Source organism: Phacochoerus africanus, chromosome X (genome assembly GCF_016906955.1).
Source record: "Phacochoerus africanus isolate WHEZ1 chromosome X, ROS_Pafr_v1, whole genome shotgun sequence".
Taxonomy (NCBI): domain Eukaryota; kingdom Metazoa; phylum Chordata; class Mammalia; order Artiodactyla; family Suidae; genus Phacochoerus; species Phacochoerus africanus.
In genome coordinates, this window is record NC_062560.1 from 89,041,219 (window position 1) to 89,062,354 (window position 21,136).

The window sequence follows — 21,136 nt, forward strand, 5'->3', positions numbered from 1 at the left end:
CCACTTCCCAGCCCTTAGCGTATTGCTCCCTCCTCCCGCAACACTCTGCTTTCTAGTTTCCCAGGCAGTCTCTGCCCTGTCAAACCTGACAGACCAGTTTTTAAGACCCCTCCCCCCAAAGACTGCCCCGTCAAACCTGACAGACCAGTTCCTAGACCCCCCCACCAAGCAGTCTCCACTCTGCCCACACCAGCCCCATTCTGTTCCCGGGGTACTAACCTCCAGAGCAGAGGTCTCGGTGCCCAGCCCCCACCCAAGTGACTCAATTTTTGGTGACTGTGCCAGTAGTTCAGAAGATCTGTTTGGTTCTCGCTCTGCTTTTCAGTACTCCGACTTAACTGCTGTGCTCTTCTCTGCATCTGGAGATTCGCTGATTTGGTTGATCTTTCCGATGAGTAGGTGACTTTCCAGGGTGTGGGATCTCTTTCTCCTCCACAGTTCCCTTTCAGGAGCACCCATCCAGTTTGGATTCACCTTCTCTCACTCTCTTTTCTCTTGTTTTACCCAGTTATGTCACAAGATTCTTGCTGTTATTGGTGTTTAGGTTCTTCTGCCAGCGATTGATTGATGTTCTGTGTGAGTCGTTTAACCTGTAGATGCGGGGTTTTTTTGTTGTTGTATTTGTGGGAGCAGGCGAGCATGTCCCCCTACTCTTCCGCCATCTTGCCTCCCTGAATCCAAGATCAGCTTCTTAACTGGAGCTCTGGAGCTCATCCCTTTCCTTCTCAGAAACCCCATCCATCAGCCACCTCCCCTCTATTCTGTATCTTCAACCTTCTCTTTCTTCTAGCTCCTTCCCACCAGCATGTGAACATGCTCAAGTCTCTGCCATCTTTAAAAATATCCTCCAACAGTTTTATGAGACCTTCCAGCTGCCATCAGATCTCTCCCTTTCCAAGCTTATTCAAGTACAACACGCATTTACAATCTCTATCCCTTGAATGCCCAATGTTCCTGTTATACACAGCTATGTAATAAGCCACTGCAAAACTTGGGGCTGAAAACAATAATCATTTTATTATACTCATGACTGTGTGGGTGAGAAATTTGGGCAAGGCTTATTGGACAATTCTGCTCCACTGGCATCTCTCAGTGGTATCCAGCTGGTGGCTAGGTTGATCTGGTGGATCCAAGATGGTTTCCTTCATGTCTAGCATCTTGTTAGGGATTTCTGGATTGTTGGATGCAGCTGGGTTCCCCCTGCCCACCTCTCTTCATGTGCTCTCACAGTCTCTCCATGTGGTCTATTCAGGTGATCAGACTTCTTAGATGATTGCTCAGGGATCTAAAAGACCAAGGCAAAAACCACAAGGCTTCTTATGATGTACCCTTGTAAGTTAAGCAGCATCACCTCCCTGCATTCTATCAGTTAAACTTATTTACAGAGCCCACCAGATTCAAGACTAGGGCACAGTACAGGGGTATGATTACTGAGAGGAATGGTTAACAGGAAATACATGTTAGAGTCTACCACCCCTGTGCACTCCTCAAACTACAGTCTGGCAACACTCCTTGCCATTCCACTGAAATCACAATCTCTAAGGTAAAGACCTCTTAGTTGTTAAATCCAATGCATGCTTTTTGGTACTTGCTTAGATTGATTTTTCTGCTGAACTTGACATACTAACTGGACCACTAACTTCTTCATGAAATTTTCCTTCCCTGGCTCTTGTATACCAACTTTCCTGTATGCTTTTAATGATTCTGGCTGTTTCTCAGTCTCCTAAAGTGACTCATTTCTTATGCTCTCCTCTTAAATGCTGGGCTTTGTTATCAGTTCTCTTCTCACCCAGCACATGCTATCTGGTTATATCATCTAGGCCTAAGGCCTCATCTACCACTGAGTGACTGATGATTCCCCAACACACATCTTCATCCCAGATCTCTCTCCAGTCCTCCAGACTCTATGTACTCTGACAGGTACCTCAAACATGGCCAAAGCTGAATTCATCTTCCCCCTTAAACTCACTCTTTCTTATATTCTCGATTTTATACTGACAATCCTGTGAGACGCCCAAGGCAGAAACCTGGAAGTCACCCTTAACTCTCCCATCTCTCTAATTCCCCCTTATATACTTTATCAACAATCCCTGACCATTCAATTGGCTAAAAAGCTTTTCAATTTATCCACTCTTCTCCATCCCAGATGCTAGGTTTGGCAGGAGATGGGGTTGGGGGGTGTCTTGGCTTCTCATTCTGATCTACAAATTGTATAGAAGTTATATTTACTACTATAACCTCAGATAATACTTTTAAGAGCAGAGGTGACCAGGAGATATTAGGATAGGGGATATTTAAAGAGTGAATCTCATCGGAAGAGGCACTCAAATTGGTGGCAGTAGGACTCTGCCTGTCCAGAGTGAAGTTATTTCAGTTTATGGCAGAGCCTAAGTGGGGGCTTATCAAGCTTCTAATACCTGAAAACCTGTCACCCTGAAACTTTATCATGCTTAGCTTATCTGGTTATAAAAACTGCCTTTTTAAAGCCACATTACTGACAGCTAACATTCAGATATAATTTGGGTATAATTTCTTACTACCCCACTAGAACATTCTTGCTACATTGACAACAGGTTACACAGTAGGTTCTGGCTTCCAGTAAATTACCAGGTAGCTTCTATCGAGCCCACCTTTCCTTCAGATACAACAACAATATACTCTGGACAAAATACTAAAATACAATTACCTGAAAGTATTGACAAACAACCTGAAGAAAGAAGAAACTGGAAGAGAATCTATACCTTAAAGGATAGGATTAGATTTAGGTGAGATTCCCAATTTTTCAGGCTTTTGGTCACAGAGCAGGCTCCAATTAGTGACCGTTAGGTGAGTAAAACTGAGTCTTTACCAAAGGATAAAAGGTTTTAGTATCTGGAGCCTCTGGAGGTAAAATACTGGAATGGAGGGATCTTGACAGGTTGAGCCCTAAATTATGTGTAGTAACTCTGCCTAAATCTCTGTCCAACTTCTAAACTGTGCATGTACAGGGCAGTCTCAAAATAGCTCAGATAAAGCTAAAAGAACTGAATAGAAATTTTAGCTGCTGCTTATTGCAGGGGAAACTAAATATGAAATTTGAGTTCTGTCAAGTTAACTACCATCTAAAACAAAAAAATCAATACCCTTCAGAGGGACACAGTGAAATCCAGAGTCTCTACAACATGTCCTCTGACAAATCCAAATGATTGGACATATTGGAAACAGAAAAATGTGACCCATAATGAAGAAAATAGGTAATCAATTAAGACCGACCCCCAAGTTGACCTAGATGTTGGAATTAGTAGATAGGTGTTTTTAAGCAGCTATTATACCTATGCCCAAGGATATAAAGGAAAATATGTTCATAATGAATAGTGACCAGTTGCATTCCATCCAGGTAAAGATGTAGTTACCAGCAGTGGAGACAGAGAATACAAGAACCCTGTTAGATTTTTGTTTATCCAGAGTCTTTCCCTTTCCTTGAAAAGAAAACCCTGTTTCTTAGGAGTGCTACTCCTCTCTTGTCCAGCCATGCAGTTCTAGTGGGGACTTCCTAGTACCCTCTCATCTCCCTAGTCACCATTCATTTGATTGGCTTATATATGAACATCTGATCCAGATCACAACAGTCAGAATCCTTCTTTTAATTTTTTAAAAAACCAACTTAAATGGGGGGAATTTTTTTTTGTGTCTTTTTAGGGCTGCACCCACAGCATATGGAGGTTCCCAGGCTAGGGGTCCAATCGGAGCTGTAGCCGCCTGCCTACTCCAGAGCCCCAGCAATGCAGGATCCAAGCTGCGTCTGTGACCTACACCATAGCTCATGGCAATGCCAGATCCTTAACCCACTGAGTGATGCTGGGGATTGAACCCGGGTCCTCATGGATGCTACTCGGGTTCATTAACCACTGAGCCATGATGGTTAACTCCAAATGGGGGAAAATATTGTTTCCCACTTTTGTGGCACCATTTAAAGATGTGTGGATGGGAACTGCTGGTGGCCCTTTTACAACTACGGGGAGGAAGCTTGTCTGAAGACGAGACTGCAGTCAGCATGCAGGATGAGCTATAGATTCCTATTAGTATTCACGTCTCTGTTCTCATCGTCCTCATGGATACTAGTCGGGTTCATTACCGTTTAGCCACAATGAGAACTCCAGCTACCGTTTTCAATGCCTGCCAGTTTCACCTACTAAAGATCCTAGAAGACAGTCCATACAGCCACAGCCCAAGTGCCACTTTGTTCCACCCCAAGGAGCCCTGTGTCCATTGCTGTTATCTCCATAGCATCCTCCTCGATGCCTCAGCCTGATCTTTCTAGAACATCCCGATTTGACCAAGTCAGTCCTTTCTGAAACCCCTTGATGACTCCCCATTAGCTATATAATGAAATCATAACTCCATAGGCAAGTGACAAAAGTCCTTTCGAACGAGGGCCCAACTGGCCTTTTTAGGCTCACTTGCTGCCACTCCTCCACCACTGACAACACCGAAGCCTCAATACTGAGCTCTCCACCACCACCACCTCCCTACCTGCCTCAAGCATGTCAACTACTCCCACACATTGCCTCCTGAACACTATCCTCTCTGGGCACTATATTCCCCAATTTTCTTCCAGTCTCTGCAGCTATTCCTTTTTCATCTTTCTCATGGGATTCTCATTCTCTACTCCCTTGGTAAGTGTCACTTAGTCCACTCCCTGTTTCACTGCAGGTCCTGTCCTGAGTGATGGCATCCACCGCCAGGCTTTCAAGCTCTACCTACATGCTGTGATCCCCTGATCTTCACTCCTGACCTCCTGCCTGGGCTCTGGTCTCACACATCCTCATGGATAGTGCCTCCTGAAGATCACACGGACACACCTTAGCAGGTCCAAAACAAACTAATTTTCCACCCCAAACTCGCTTCTCTCTTTAATTTATTGGTGGTACCACCACTACCCAAGCCAGAAACCTGGAACTTTTCATTCTCTACCAAATACTGCCAAATTCATATCCTCAGTTAACTCTTCAGTCTGTTTCCTCCTCTTCATACTCGCTGCTATTGTCCGGCTCTCATCCTCTCTGGCTTGAATTCAGCAATAGTCTCTTCTCTCCTTCCAGTCTGCCATGCCTCCCATCCAAATGATGACATGCATCACCTACCTACAGTGATAATCATGTCACTGCCCAGCCTGGCTTGAAACTCTTCACTGGTTCCCACTGCCTGGTCAGACAAAATTATTCCTTTCCTGGGAGTTCTCATCATGGCTCAGTGGTTAACGAATCCAACTAGTAACCATGAGGTTGCAGGTTCGATCCCTGGCCTTACTCAGTGGGTTAAGGATCCGGTGTTGCCGTGAGCTGTGGTGTAGGTCACAGACGCAGCTTGGATCTGGCATTGCTGTGGCTGTGGTGTTGGCCAGCAGCTGTAGCTCTGATTGGACCCATAGCCTGGGAACCTCCATATGCCACAGGTACAGCACTAAAAAAAGACAAAAAAAAATTATTCCCTTCCCCATAGTTGTTAAATATCTAATCTAGGAGTTCCTATTGTGGCGCAGTGGAAATGAATCCGACTAGGAACCATGAAGTTTCAGGTTCAATCCCTGGCCTTGCTTAGTGGGTTGGGATCCAGTGTTGCTGTGAGCTGTGGTGTAGGTCACAGACATGGCCCGGATCCTGTATTGCTGTGGCTCTGGCGTAGGCTGGCGGCTACAGCTCCGATTAGACCCCTAGCCTGGGAATCTCCATATGCTGTGGGTGCAGCCCTAAAAAAAAAAGATTTTAAAAAAAGACAAAAAAAAAATACTTATTCTGTACCAGGAACTATGCTAAGTATTAGGAATATAATGTTAACCATGAACTGGCCCCTACCTTTTAAGGAATTTGCCACCTATCTGGGAAGACAGATATATAACCACATACTGATGACATAATGTATTAAGTCCTATGATAGATATATTCACAGAGCATTACGGGAGCATAAGATTGAGTTCCTTGAAGCAGAGACCTAGGTCGTCCTAATCTTTCTATCCCCGACATTTGGTACCAGGTCTAATTCAATAGAATTTTTGGGGGGGCCACACCCATGGCACATGGTGGTTCCCAGGCTAGGGGTCTAATCACAGCTGTAGCCGCCAGCCTATGCCAGAGCCACAGCAACACAGCATCTGAGCTGCGTCTGCAACTTACACCACAGCTCATAGCAATGCCGGATCCTTAACCCACTGAGCAAGGCCAGGGATTGAACCTACATCCTCATGGATGCTAGTCAGATTTGTTTCCACTGAGCCACGACAGCAACTCCAGAAAACTGTTTTTAAGTACTGAACAGATGATCTTCTCTGACCCTCAGTTTCTATGTAAAATGGCTCACAGCTCATGTATCAAATGAATTAAACCTATGAACTTTCTTACAATCCTGATTTGAATTAACCAAACGCAATTTTAAAAAATGAGATAATAAGGAAAATTTGAACACCAGGTATATATTTGATAATGTTATAGTATTATTGCTTGGGGTTTTTAAAGTGTTATAATGGTACTGTGGTGTGTTTAAAAGTCATCTTCTACAGGTATGTGAGGAAGTATTTAAAAATTGAATTATGCAATTAAAAATTATCTGGGATTTACCATAAAATAATCTAGTGGTGTTAGGTAGGGGTTCTAGCTGAAACAAGACTGGCTGTGAGTATGTTAATAATTGCTAAAGCAAGATAATGGATAAAAATGACAAAATCTCTCATGGTTCTGGGACAATTCAATGATGTGATTATATAAAACTTCTGATATTGTGCCTGCTGTCTCAAAAAATGTTAGTTTTGCTTCCCTCTCATCCTTTTTTTTTTTTTTTTTGTCTTTTTGCTATTTCTTGGGCCGCTCCTGCGGCATATGGAGGTTCCCAGGCTAGGGGTCCAATCGGAGCCATAGCTACTGGCCTATGCCAGAGCCACAGCAACTCGGGATCCGAGCCGCGTCTGCAACCTACACCACAGCTCACGGCAATGCCGGATCGTTAACCCACTGAGCAAGGGCAGGGATCAAACCCACAACCTCATGGTTCCTAGTCGGATTCGTTAACCACTGCGCCACGACGGGAACTCCCTCCTCTCATCCTTTTAATTCTATCCAGGGCACAACAGGAGAAACAGGTCAGTGGTGTGGGAGTTAGAAGCCCAATATCTGTTTGTTTGTTTTGTTTTGTTTTGTTTTTTGTATTTTTAGGGCTGCACCTGCAGCATATGGAGGTTCCCAGGCTAGGGGTCTAATTGGAGCTGTAGCCGCTGGCCTACACCACAGCCACAGCAACACAGGATCTGAGCCGCGTCTTCAACCTACACTACAGCTCACGGCAATGCCGGATCCTTAACCCACTGAGCAAGGCCAGGGATCGAACCTGCGTCCTCATGGATGCTACTCAGATTTGTTTCTGCTGAGCCATGACAGGAACTCCCAGAAGTCCAATATCTGAAGAACTGGAAACATTCTCAATATTGTTTCTCTCTTCTGACCTGTAAAGACAGAGCGGCTAGAGCACCAAATGGCTCCCAAGTAGCCTTGAGTAGGGTAGTGCTCCAAGATCAGCAGAACAAAGAGGAAGAAATCACAGCTTGAATTTCTGTGGAGAGGAGAGAAAAACTGCTCCAGACAAGAACATGATCCCTTGGCTGGAAAGAGCTCATCTTTTCCTCTGCTGCTTGAGTCCCTGTGTGGTACTGCCACCTGGTGGCTCTCTAGCATCGCTTTACCGAGTTCCCGGATGCAGGTTGCTCTCATAGTTCTGACTACACTGAAAATTCTGGAAGGGAAAGCCCCTTCAACCAAATATTTCCTGAACTGCTCAAAGTTAAGCATAACATATCATATCCCTCGTGTCCAGCAAAGTACTTTGTACTCAAGCACCTCTCACTGTATTAGGATGGGTGAGCATTTATTCATCTAACCAACTTATTTAGGCATGGGAGACACAATGGTGAACAAAACTAATTGAGCAAATAAACAGAGTTAAACATGTAAACAGAGAATTAAAATAATCACTTTCCCCCACTATAAAAGTAGTTATATCCACCAGTTTTATTTTTTATTTTATTATTATTACTTTTTTTGTCTTTTTGTCATTTTTTTAGGGCTGCACTTGTGGCATATGGAGGTTCCCAGGCTAGGGGATGAATTGGAGCTGCAGCTGCTGGCCTACATCACAGCCATAGCAACACAGGATCTGAGCCTCATCTGCAATGTATACCACAGCTCACGGCAACGCCAGATCCTTAACTCACTGAGCAAGCCCAGGGATAGAACCCATACCCTCATGAATGCTAGTTGAGTTCGTTAACCACTGAGCCACTGTGGGAACTCCTGTTTTATTTTTTAGTTACACATATATGTGATATTATATAGTATTTGTCTTTCTCTGTTTGACTTTCACCTATCATAATACCCTCCACGTGCATCCATGTTGTTACGAATGGCAAAATTTCATTCTTTTTTAAGTCTCAAAGACATAGGGAACAAACTAGTGGTTACCAGTGGTGAGAGGGAAGGGAGGAGGAGCAAAATAGGGGCAAGAGATAAAGAGGTCCAAACTGCTACGTATAAAATAAATAAGCTAAATAAATAGACTACAGGATATGTTTTACAGCAAGAGAAATATAGCAATATTTTATAGTAACTATAAATGTGGTATAACTTTTAAAAATTGTGAATCACTATCACCTTCTACACCTGAAAATGTACATAGTATTATAAATCAACTACACCTCAAAAGAATAAAAATTAAAAACAAATGTTTTTTTAAAAAGTAGTTAGAGTTAATCTTTGTTGAGCATTTAATGTATGCCAGGAACTTGTTTAAGTCCTTTATACATACATGTATTAGGTCACTTAACTTTGATAATAATCCTGTGAGACAGATACTATGATCCTGCAGGTTAGGTAAATTGCCCAAGGTCACAGAGCTAGGAAATGTTAGGGCTCAAATTTAAGCCCGACCTGGCTCCAGAGCCCATGCCCTAGTTTAAAAAAAGTACTACTGCTCCCCTCACCCAATGCCTGTATGAGGATTGAATAGATAAAAACCTTGGACCTCCGAAACCCAAGGAGAGAAAAGCTCAGGTAGGAGATTCTCCTCATAGGAGGTTACACTAATCAAGAACTTGACTCCATCCCTATGAATCTCATCTAGGTCCTGGGGTTTCTCGCTGTGGAATCTCTGCCTCTGTTGCAGCCCTGCACCCTCTACCCCCAAAGTGAGCATTCTCCATTTAATGTTCTAACTCAAACATAAACAAAAACCACTTCATACAATTCTTCCTAACATGATGGAAACATGCTGGTCTTTTCAAGAAGATGCTACCAAATTCTAAAGGTGAACTGTACAGAAACAAACAAAGCAATTGAAGGAAGCATTCATAAACAATTTCAATTCTGACCATACCTACCTGGTTTCCAGCTTTGTGCATTTAGTACCTGGATTCCTGGCTGGACTCATAAAAATATGGCTGCCTTAGCGATGTAAAGTATAACATGATAAATATAATTAACACTGCCTCATATTACATATGAAAGTTGTTAAGAGACTAAATCCTAAGTGTTCTCATCACAATAAAACATTTTTTCTGTTTCTTTAATTCTGTATCTATATGAGATGATGGATGTTCATTAAACTTATTATTGATAAACTTATTCATGATATATGTAAATCAAATCATTATACTGTATACCTTAAACTTATACAGTGCTGGATGTCAACTATATCTCAAAACTGTAAGAAAAAAATACATGGCTGACTTTTGGTAAGCACTTACTCTGTGCAAGGCATTGTACTTTACACTATTGATCCCATTTAATCTTCACACCAAACCTGTGATGCAGGAAGGTATTCCCATTTCATGGATAAAGATAATAGGGCCAGAGAGGTTAAATTGCCCAGGATTATACAAATAATAAGCGCATAAACAGAAAGTAAGGATTTGAACTTAGGTAGCCTGACATCAGAATCTGAGTTCTTGACCACTATGATATACTGCCTCCCTCTTTTTTTTTTTTTTAATATTTTTTGGTCTTTTTAGGGCTGCACCCACAGCATATGTAAGTTCCAAGGCTAGGGGTTGAATCGGAGCTGTTGCCGCTGGTTCATTACCACAAAGCCACAACAGAACTCCCTTCTTTTTTATTTTTATGGCCCCACTCATGGCATATGGAAGTTCCCAGGCCAGGGACTGAATCTGAGCCACAGCTGCAGCAACACCAGATCCTTTAACCCACTGCACCTGGCTGGCGACTGAACCCACTCTCCCACAGTGACCCAAGCCACTGCAGTTGGATTCTTAACCTACTGTTTGACAGTGGGATCTCCCCCCATCTCCCACTTTGTAATATCATTCTCTCCCAAATTCCTTCTAAAGGAAAGGTCCAAGCCCAATAAAATTTCTGTGGGATACACTGAACTGTAAAGGGGATTTGGATAAGTTTGGCTCAAATATACCTCCAGGTTTTCAGGTTTCTATGAGCACAGAAAGAAACAGAGTAGTCGGGGAAAAACATGATCTCACTGGCTGCCCAAAATTGTCACTGACTGGCCTACTCATGATCACAGCGTAGCGCTAGCCCAGGACAGTCTTTTTGAGTCTGAAGATCCAGGAAAAAGCCATCTCCAGCATTGTTACTGTTAGTCCAAATCCTGCCCACTGCTAAGAAGTTCTGACACAAATATTCGTACTCCAAGGTTGTAACTTTACATGGTGACCTGATTATACCCTAAACGGAATCAAAATCTATGAGTAGGAGCTTTCAGAATGGCACAGTATGAACCTCTGAAGATGCACTCTTCCAGAACGCTGGCAAAACGTATTAAAATCAAATTTTTCAGAACTCTGGAAATGATCTAGAAGCTTGAAAACAATCTGAGGAGCATTAATTCAAGAAAATGACTGGAGGAGTTCCCATTGTGGCTCAGTGGTTAACAAACCCGACTAGGAACCATGAGGTTGCGGGTTCGATCCCTGGTCTTGCTTAGTGGGTTGAGGATCCGGCATTGCCGTGAGCTGTGGTGTAGGTTGCAGACATAGCTTGTATCCTGCCTGGCTGTGGCACAGGCCAGCAGCTGCAGCTCTGATTAGACCCATAGCCTGGGAACCTCCATATGCCACAGGAGTGGCCCCAGAAAAGGCAAAAAGACCAAAAAAAAAAAAAAAGAAAGAAAGAAAGAAAAGAAAAGAAAATGACTGGAGTTCCCACAGTGGATCAGCGGTAACAAACCTGCCTAGTATCCATGAAGACACAGATTTGATCCCTGGCCTCGCTCAGCGGGTTAAGGATCTGGCATTGCCATGAGCTGTGGTATAGGTTGCAGACACAGCTCATATCCTGCCTCGCTGTGGCATAGGCCAGCAGCTGCAGCTCCGATTCAACTCCTGGCCTGGGAACTTCCATATGCTACACATGCAGCCCTAAAAAAAAAAAAAAAGATACAAAAAAAAAAAGAAAGAAAATGGCTGAATCTTGCTAAGAACCCTGATCTTTGGGGCCTTTTAACTTGCCCTATTTGAATCACCCTCCCTCCTGATCAGTGGGAGCCTTGAAAACCAGCAGCCTCACACTCATGGTAAAATGCCATGAAAGCCAGCTGCCTAACCATCACCATGACTAACAGGGATAGAACAGCCTGGAGTTCCTCAAAAACTCCATCCTCTGAGCACTATCACTATGCGACCTGTCAGGTCCCTGAAAAAGCCTACTTCACATGGCTTATAGTTATTTGCTATGACTCAGCAGGACGTGCGATAGTGGGAAAAGCCCTATCTACAGGGCATTTGCCAAATACAGTCAGTGGCAATTGTTTAACATCACAGCTGCCTAGGCCATCTGTTGGGGGAAAAACACGAGACTGACCAAAAAACTTAAAAGCAAGATCCTGGGAATCAGATGTCCAAAAAGATCTCTGAATAGCTCTGATATATTTCTGAGGATCTTAAAGTAAACACATGTGCAGCGCTGTGCACATGCCCAGGAAAGAAATTAGAAGGTTCTCATCTCTCACGTCTGGCTAACCTTGAGAGTCTATAAAAACAGGAAGTGAAGACTAAGGCAGAATCGAGCACTGCTTACCAGAGCACTGACAGCATACCACAATACACACAGAGCACTTCTGCAAAAGGTAGGAGGGTTACTGATTCAAGACATTTTAGGAAACATCTGACCAATTATTAGCTGACAGCTAAGCTACAAGCTTAGTGATGACATTGGGCAAGACCTCAGTGGCTGAACACAACAGGAAATACAGATTTTACAAAATTAGTCCAAGAAAGACACTGAACAAATAGCAACAATAAAAACAGCAACAACAACAAACCCCAGCCATGTTAATGTGAGTTGCCACATTATTTAAAACGTCCACTTTAAAAAAAAAAATTATGAGACACGCCAAAGAAAGGAAAGGAAGGGGGGGAGTTCCCTTGTGGTGCAGTGGGTTAAGGATCTGGTTTTGTCACAGCTGTGGTGCAGATTGCAACTGCAGCATGGGTCCAATTCCTGGCCGAGGAACTTCCACATGCTGCAGGTGCGGCCAGGAAAAAAAAAGAAAAAAAGGAACAAAGTATGGCCTAAATACAGGAAGGAAAAAAAAAAAACAGTCAATAGAAACTGTCCCTGAGGAAGATGAGACATCAGAATTACTAGACAAAGGTTTCAAATAACCTATTTATAAATATGTCAAAGAACTAATTAAAGCAAACCATGTGGAAAGACATAGTATGATAAAGATGCTTCACCATATAGAGAATATAGATAAAGAGACAGAAGTTATTAAGAAAAGTCAAAAAGAAATTCTGGACTTGAAAAGTATAATAAATAAAATGAAATATTTACTGGAGGGGCTCAACAGCAAATATAAACTGGCAGAAAAAAGAATCATCAAAATTGAAGACAGGTCAATTGAGACTGGCCAGACTAAGGAACAGAAAAAAAAAAAAAAAGAATGAAGAAAAATGCACAGAGCTTCAGATATCTATGGGAGACCATTGAGCACACCAATGTACCCATAATGGGCCCCAGAAGGAAAGGAGAAGGAAGGGACAGAAAGTATATTTGAAGAAAACATGCCTGAAATTTTCCAAATTTGATGAAAACATTAATGTATAAATCCAGGAAGCTCAACAAATTCCAAGAAAGATAAACTCAAAGTAATAAAGGAATTCACACACATCATAAGACCAGAAACAAGACAAGAATTTCCATTCTTGCCACCTCTATTCAACACTGTGTTGGTGGTTTCAGCCAGGACAATGAAGGGAGAAAAAAATAAAGAGTATCTATGTTGGAAAGGCTCACGGGTCCTCTCTATGGATCCTGAAGATGAATAAAACACTCATCTTGGAGCTGTGGGGAACCCCACCCATCATTCTTATATGGACTGTTTTCCAGGGGCTCACAGACTAGTAGGAAGGCCAAGCAGATGCCCAGGTAACTATAATGTAAAAATGAAGGTGACAGAAAAGAGAAACAGGGATGAGCAATGAAGAGGACAACAGATCTAGGTTTCCAAACAAGTGGCACTGATTTTGGGCCTTGAGTGTTAGAAAAGATTGGGGTATGTGTGAATGGACAGGAATACTTCTCAAAGAAGACTGTACAGAGGGAATAAGCAGAACCAATAGGAGGAGGAGGATCGAGATTCCAATGGGGGAGTTCTGTAGGGCTGGAACACACTGAAAGAGCCACACAGCAAATTCACATGAATTTTTATGAAACAAGAGACTGAGATATTCTGTACTTGGCCCATAATCATGAGGTCAGTTGGTGGTTGTACTTAACATTTGGAACCAATATCTTTGAGGGCCCACTGATTACACAATTCCAATAATAGTGCTAGAACTTCTATTCTAACTTACAGACTGAATGACTTAGCCAGCAAGAGCTACTCCTGTGTGCAAAATATAGACTCATATGGAAGCTTGAAAAGTGAACCATTTTCTGCCAGATTAAAAGAATAAAATTTCTTATGTGTCATTGGAAATAATATAGTGTTTTCCTTCAACCTCATACAATGATGTAGAGGAGGGCAAACGCTCCTTATCCTTTGGTTATGAAGGAGAGGAAGAGATGAAACTCTCTCTTTGTAGGAGGCATGATCTTTTACATGTAAAATCCCAAGGAGTCACAAAAATACTATTACAACTAATAAATTCAGCAAGGTTACAGGTCAACATACAAAAAGCAACTGCATTTCTATACACTAGCAAATGAACACTCCAAATAGGAAATTAATAAAAAAACAACTCCATTTATAATAGCAAAAAAATTGCTTCAGAATTAATTTAACAAAAGAAGTGTAAGACCTGTATACTGAAAACTACAAAACAAGGTTGAAGTAAATATAAAGAATCCCATGCCCATGGATCAGAAGACTTAATATTGTTAACATGGCAATACTCGGCAAATCAATCTACAGATTCAGCATAACCCCCATCAAAATCCTAGCTGTCTTACAGAAATGGATGAGATGATCCTAAAATTTACATGGAAATGCAAAGAACTCAAAACAGCCAAAACAATCTTGAAAAAAAAGAATAAAGAGGGCTCACAGATCACGTTTTCAAAAATTATCCCAAAGCTACAGTAATTAAGACTGGTACTGGCAGAGGATAAATATACAGATCAGATAGATTCCAGAAATAAGCTCAGACCTTTATGGTGACTGATTTTCAACAAGGGTGCCAAGACCATTCAACAATTTTAATAATAATGACAGAAATAAACACTGAACATTTATTTTTATTTTATTTTATTTTTGTCTTTTCTGGGGCCACACCCACGGCATATGGAGGTTCCCAGGCTAGGGGTCGAATCAGAGCTATAGCCACTGGCCTATGCCAGAGCCACAGCAAAGCAGGCTTTAATCATCTAGAGGTGTCTTCATTCATAGGTCTCCTGGCTGATGCCGGCTATTAGGTAGGATGTCAACTGGGGCTGCTGACCACAGGACCTACAGTTGGCCTTGATGTGGGCCTGGGCTTTCTCAAAGCATGGCAGCCTCAAGGTAGTTAGACTTCTTAAGTGGAAGCTCAGGACCCTAAAGGTCAAGGTCCCCGCAAATAAGGCAGAAGCTGCACTGCCTCTTATGGTCTAGCCTCAGAAGTCAGAGAGTCTGATTTCTCCCTATTCTACTGATTCCAACAAAGTCTGCCCAGATTCAAAGCAGGGGGGGACATCAATTCTACTTCTCAATGGAAGGATGGTAAGGTCACATTACAGAAGAGAGTGTGGGATGAGAGATACTATTGTGGCCATCTTTGAAAAACACAATCTGCTACATTCTCCTATCCACTTGTCTTGCTCAAGTATACTCCTGTCGCTTTTTTAAAAGGAAAACAACCACGGGGACTTCTATTTTTCACTGAGGCTCCCAAGTTCTGTTAGAGGGTAACCAGATGCTTTTATCCACATGCAGCCCCCAATCTCTCCTGTTTACATCTATTTCTCTGCTATATTTGCTCCTGGCAGAAAGGGAAATTGGTCTCCTACAGGCTGCTGGACCTGGAACTGATCTCTCTGAGGAGAAAAGCAACCACCAATGTATGGGAGTTGGCCTGGCCCTTACAGCTACTAGGCCTTGGTGTTCTCCTGATGAACATAAACAATTTCACAGATCCTCCACATCAGACAGGGGCCCTCTGTGACAAAAGCAGGACCACTGCATAATCATTTCTGAAAAGAGACAAAACAATGAACTTTGACCAAACCAAAAAATGATCAGACATCCTCCTATCCTGGCTGCTACTTTACCAACTAGTCTCCTTCTAGTGTATCCTGCTAGAAAAAAATCATTAAGATATCCAATCATGGAATTAGTCTTATGTAGAGTCTGTTACTTCCTAACAGAATCCAATCCAGAGTGAAGCCTTACTTCCTTAAATCCTCCCCCAAACCATGGAAAGCAAGTCCAAATCCTTTAATAAATCCTTTCTTACACTCTCTGAAATGTTCCACAAGTTCCCCATGGTGGACATTCTCCCTTGACACACTGAGTAATCAACCTGACTTGTTCAACCACAGGTTATGTTCCTGGTGGTCTATTGGCTGGAGGGCACTGACAACTCCTTGAAGCACCTTGAAATTAGAGAACACATTTCAGACAAGGCCATTTCCAATGTCCTGACCTCCAGCTTTGAAGAAGAGGTTGGATTTGGCTCTTTTACATGCAGTTTTGGCATTCATACATTCAATTATATGAATTCCTTATATCTCTAGAAGCTGTTAAAATGTTCCTATAGTTCAAAAATATATATTTATATAAGATTAGGTTGTCAGGGTTTTTTCATCACCTTAACAAGTACAGGAAAGTTATCATGATAAACAGCAGCAATAGCTACCCTGTTACCAACAGGTCACAGGACCTAAGGGCAACCTGGACGCAGGCATACGGGTGTTTAGGCCTCTGCTGTGGGAAAAGCAATAGTTGTACACCCAGCAACTGGCTCATCAGTTGCAGACTCCAGATTACAAAATACATATCTGCCTCCTCTTCCTAGTGAGTTCTTCAGTTTAATCTTATTTTGCAAAGAAATAACATACATTAATTATGATAGTTACCCTTCTCTTCTCTACATTACACTTGATGCAAGAACCCTGATCTTCTGAAAAACCATTCCAAACAAAATAATGACATCCATAGCCTTGTGGTTATCTGTGTGACCTGAAACCCTACGCCACTTCAAGTTAGAGATACACACTGATTTAAAGTTGTTTAGGGACAATGTTCCTGTTGTTGTGCTTGGTGGAGTCTCTGGGGTGCTGGAACACAGGTTTGATCCTCGGGCTGGCACAGTGGGTTAAGGATCTGCTGTTGCAACTGTGGCTCCAATCTGATCTCTTGGCCCTGGAACTCCATATGCTGCAGGGCAGCTAAAAAAGGAAAAAAAAATAAAGTTGTTTAAGGAGTCAGCTGTAACAAGCAAGAAATCTGAATTGGAACCAATCCTGTCTGAAGAATTCTGGAGTAATCATGTGTTTGTTGGTCTGACACACATGGCCCCAAATTCTCTTTAGCATCTATCTGTTTGCTTTCAGGGTCCATAAGCTATACAGTGTTCAAGCAACAAAATTAGAGTCATTCCTACCTAGGAATCACTTAGGACTCAGGGATGCATAGTTGAAACTAACATACGTTTGTTTCATTTCCTTTTATTTCTTCACATCTCATAGAAAATTATACTGTCTATAAGACTAAGTACAAACTAAGCAGAGATGAGGACTGGTGAGGCAGGAAGGAATCAGTGCATAAGGATAAATGAGAGGCTCACCTACCATATGTGAAACGTAATTAATACTCAAAAGTCATGTGTGTGACTATTGATGGGGTTTAAAACATGCTACCCCAAAATACGGCACCATGACATACTGAATTTTTTTTTTTTTTTGTCTTTTTAGGGGCTCACTCATGGCATATGGAAGTTCCCAAGCTAGGGATAGAATCAGAGCTGTAGCTGCTGGCCAGAGCCACAGCAACGCCAGATCTGAGCTGCGTCTATAGTCTACACCACAGCTTATGGCAACATTGGATCCTTAACACACTGAGCAAAGCCAGGGATTGAACCCGAGTCCTCATGGATACTAGATACTGCTGAGCCACGACGGGAACTCCAGCATACTGAATATTTTAAAGCTGAAAGAGTTTGAGTAAATGGCAGAAGCAGGAAGATCAGCTGACCTCTCATAACTCTTCTCCTCTGAAACAGGTCATAAAACCCTCATGTGAGGTCCCCTCCCTATATCTAGAGGAAAGGAACATCTTTATCTCCAAATACAAAGAGACACAGAGAAAGTCTCCCCCAGTTGACTACACTTCCTTCATACTCTTTAATTTGTCATATTTCTCCATGACTTCCCACTCTTCGTCAAACCTAGCATAAAATGCTCAGCTCTGTTTCTTTGGGTCTTCATTTCCCTATGATGGGCCTTGTGTCACATAAAACTTCCATTAAATACACTTGCACACTTCTCTCCTGTTAACCTGACTTTGTCAGTTGCATTTTCAGACCCAGCCAGGAACCCTAAGAGGGTTGGGTTAAACGTTTTCCTCCCCTATAGTGTCCTGCTGATTTCCTTGAAATGTGGCTATCACAGACCCTTAGATTTCTGAAACATCTACGGCACTGGTCTTCCTAGCATTTTGCTTACCCCTGAAAAGATTCACAGTAAACTTAGGCCAGGTTATTTGGACTCTTTTGTGTATGTTTTATGTGTCTGCACTTTTGGTTTGGGTATTTTATTCATTTTGTTTTGTAACTGGCCTGGGGGGGAGATGTGGAATCCAGCAATGATGTGTCTAGACTGATTAGTGACATTTCTGAAAACGTGTCCTGGTCTTTTTCAGGCTTGTGGGAGGGTTTGGAGGGTATGCAGAACTGGGGATATAGGCTATTTAGGCCAATCCCAAAAGGAAGGTTTCACGTTATTCTCTGACACAGTAAGATTTTTGGTTCCCTCTGTGCTCTAAAGTAAATAAACTGATTATTCCTTCTGAAGAGGGAGGGGTTTCATTGCGGGTGAAAAAAAATAAAACTACTCATCACACCATCTCAATTCTGGCTCCTTATACTAATCCTTCTGTGTTGATTGTTCCAATTACCTTTTCATTTTGTAACTTCAAACACAATTTACTACCAGAATTTAGGAACACCTCATTTTTTTGGTGATGACACAAGTGGAGGTATGATCTCTGTAAATAACTAGTTACTTGAATATAACTCAGAAAGGGATCTGAAAAGAAAATAACTACTTCGTTTTTTAAACAATTTAAGGAATGCTGAACTCTGTGAGTGAATAAAAACTGGTGCAAACCTTACTTTGTTTAGTTCAGGAAGATTCATCTTTGCTCCTCCATTCAAAATATACAAATGAACAACAAAAACACATCCATGTTATTTCATATCTACTGTGACTTAATTTAGACTTGTCTAACCTGTGGGAGTGTGCCTAGTATTCCCTAGAGATGTCCTTTCTGGTCTAATCTCAGTTCTGTTTAGATCAGTAGTTCTCCAAGTGTAGTCCAGAATCAACAGTATTGGCATCTTCTGGAAACTTGTTAGAAATGTAAATCTGTGGGTCCACCCCAGAACCACTGAATCAGCAACTCTGTGGTGGAACCCAGCAATCTGTGTTTTAAGAAGCCCCCCCCCCCAGCCCCCGCTTCCCCCGGCAGCTGATTCTGATGCACAGGAAAGTTTGAGAAACACTTAGACTGTCTTCTATACTGCTATTTCTCTGGTAAACAAAGAAGCAGGTTTGATGATTCAAAATTTTTTATTGCTTAGGATTCCAGGTAAATGCACAAGTCCCTGCTATGAACTGAGTTTGCTAGAAAACCAAAGAGCCAACACAGCAGTGTTTCAAATGCTTAAGCCAGAGAGCCCTTGACTCCTGCACTATAGGCCTACCTAGAACCTGCAGGCTATGCATGCAGGGGAAGTTTTGCTCTTGGGTAAGAATGACTTTCCATCAGGAGTCCTGGAAGTGCCACTGTGACGGGCAAATGCTCTCACTGGGAATAAACTAGTTTGGGCTTTGAGTCCAACTCAATTCTCTAGGTAGCTTCACCTGAGCTAAAAAGGAAGGGAGCATGCCTAGAGAAAACTGCACATAGTTTTCCTTGCTTATTTTACCTTCAAAATATATGTCAAATCACTACATCAAAGGGTATTCCAAATGGCACCCTCAGGAGGTTTTTAAAAAATGAGATGAATCTATCTTTATATCCTTGTATTATAATTGCCTGCCTCCAAATACATATAGTAACTGACATGCTGTAACTATCAAGAATAAGGTTAATTTTCCTCCTCATAGAGCCTCTAGTCCAGTACCCAGCACAGAGCAAGTAGTTGCTATCTGTTAAAGGGAGTCAACTCATTAAAAATTGAATCTGAAATCAGGGGCCTAATAAAATCATCCTGGGAGTTCACTTGTGGCGCAGGCTGGGGATCCGGCGCTGTCATTGCGGCGCTTCCGGTCGCTGCTAAGGCGCGGGTTCAACTCCTGGCTGGGGAACATGACGCGGGGTGAGGGAGGGGGAAGGAGAGTCATCCTGTATAGGTACGATTCACATGTGCTGGTGCCCAGCCGACAACACTTTTTCATCCTGCTGATTTTACCCTCCATTCATCTGCTTGCCGCCTCTTCCATCCCCAAACACTATGCAGAAGAGTCACACATCTCAACACCTACAGTTACCCGTCCGCTTCCGACACACACGCCATCAATTCTCGCCGCTGGGTCCGTCAGTCTGTCAGTTCCCCCCACTCCTCACAGCCTCTCACTTTCGTTCTCTAACCCAGCGCGGCTGCAGGCAGGCCGTGCCTACGCCCTCAGCCCAGAACAGTGTTACAAACCTCCGCATCGTCCGCTCTCCTGGCAGCGGCAGCCGATCGCCCCTACCTTGCGGCTTCAAAGAGCAACTGCGACCGCAGTAGCTAGTTTCCAGCCTGCCGGCGGCCCTCATTTACACTCGATCATAATAGAGACGCGCACAGGATATTTCCCAGGCGCCCCTGGGGCCACGTACGACAGAACTCCCACAGTCCTCTTCGCCTCCGCTCGCAGCACCCCGAGACTCTGGCATTAACCCTTTCACGTCCATATTCATTGGACCATCAACGCCCCCTGGCATGCAGATTGCTCGGTTGGGAGTTCGCGGACCTTTACCTGGTAAAAGACATAAAATATTAGGCTTTTCCTCTTAGTTGTAATTATCTATTGAACATTTTCTCACCTGGCTTGTAAGTTGACTTGTAAGCGTACCAAGTCATTTTTAAATAGGAGCTTAACTTGTTGACAGCATGAACAGTTCATAATAATGCCTTTAAGTTTCCGGACCAAGCCAGACTCTAAATTTGGTTTCTGACTGTTCACCTTAAACCCATGCTTTTTCTACCCTCCATTACCCATCTCCTTTTGGTTCTTGTCTATTTAATCACATACTGGAGTTCCTGTTGTGGCGCAGGGGAAACAAATCCGACTAGGAACCATGAGGTTGTGGGTTCGATCCGGCATTGCCGTGAGCTGTGGCGTAGGCCGGCAGCTACAGCTCCAATTAGACCCCTAGCCTGGGAATCTCCATATGCCGCAGGTGTGGCCCTAAAGGGACAAAAGACAAAAAAATAAATAAAAAAAAATCACATACCTCA

General features: G+C 42.7%; 1 long non-coding RNA gene across 1 annotated transcript; it reads right to left on the minus strand.

Moving 5' to 3' along the window:
- Window positions 1–998: 998 nt before the first annotated feature.
- On the minus strand, window positions 999–20,908 carry LOC125118452 (uncharacterized). Its single transcript, XR_007132828.1, has 3 exons — window positions 20,751–20,908; window positions 20,342–20,654; window positions 999–1,285 (listed from the first exon to the last, which is right to left on the minus strand). It is a non-coding gene; the product is annotated as an uncharacterized LOC125118452 (long non-coding RNA).
- Between the last annotated feature and the right edge of the window lie 228 nt (window positions 20,909–21,136).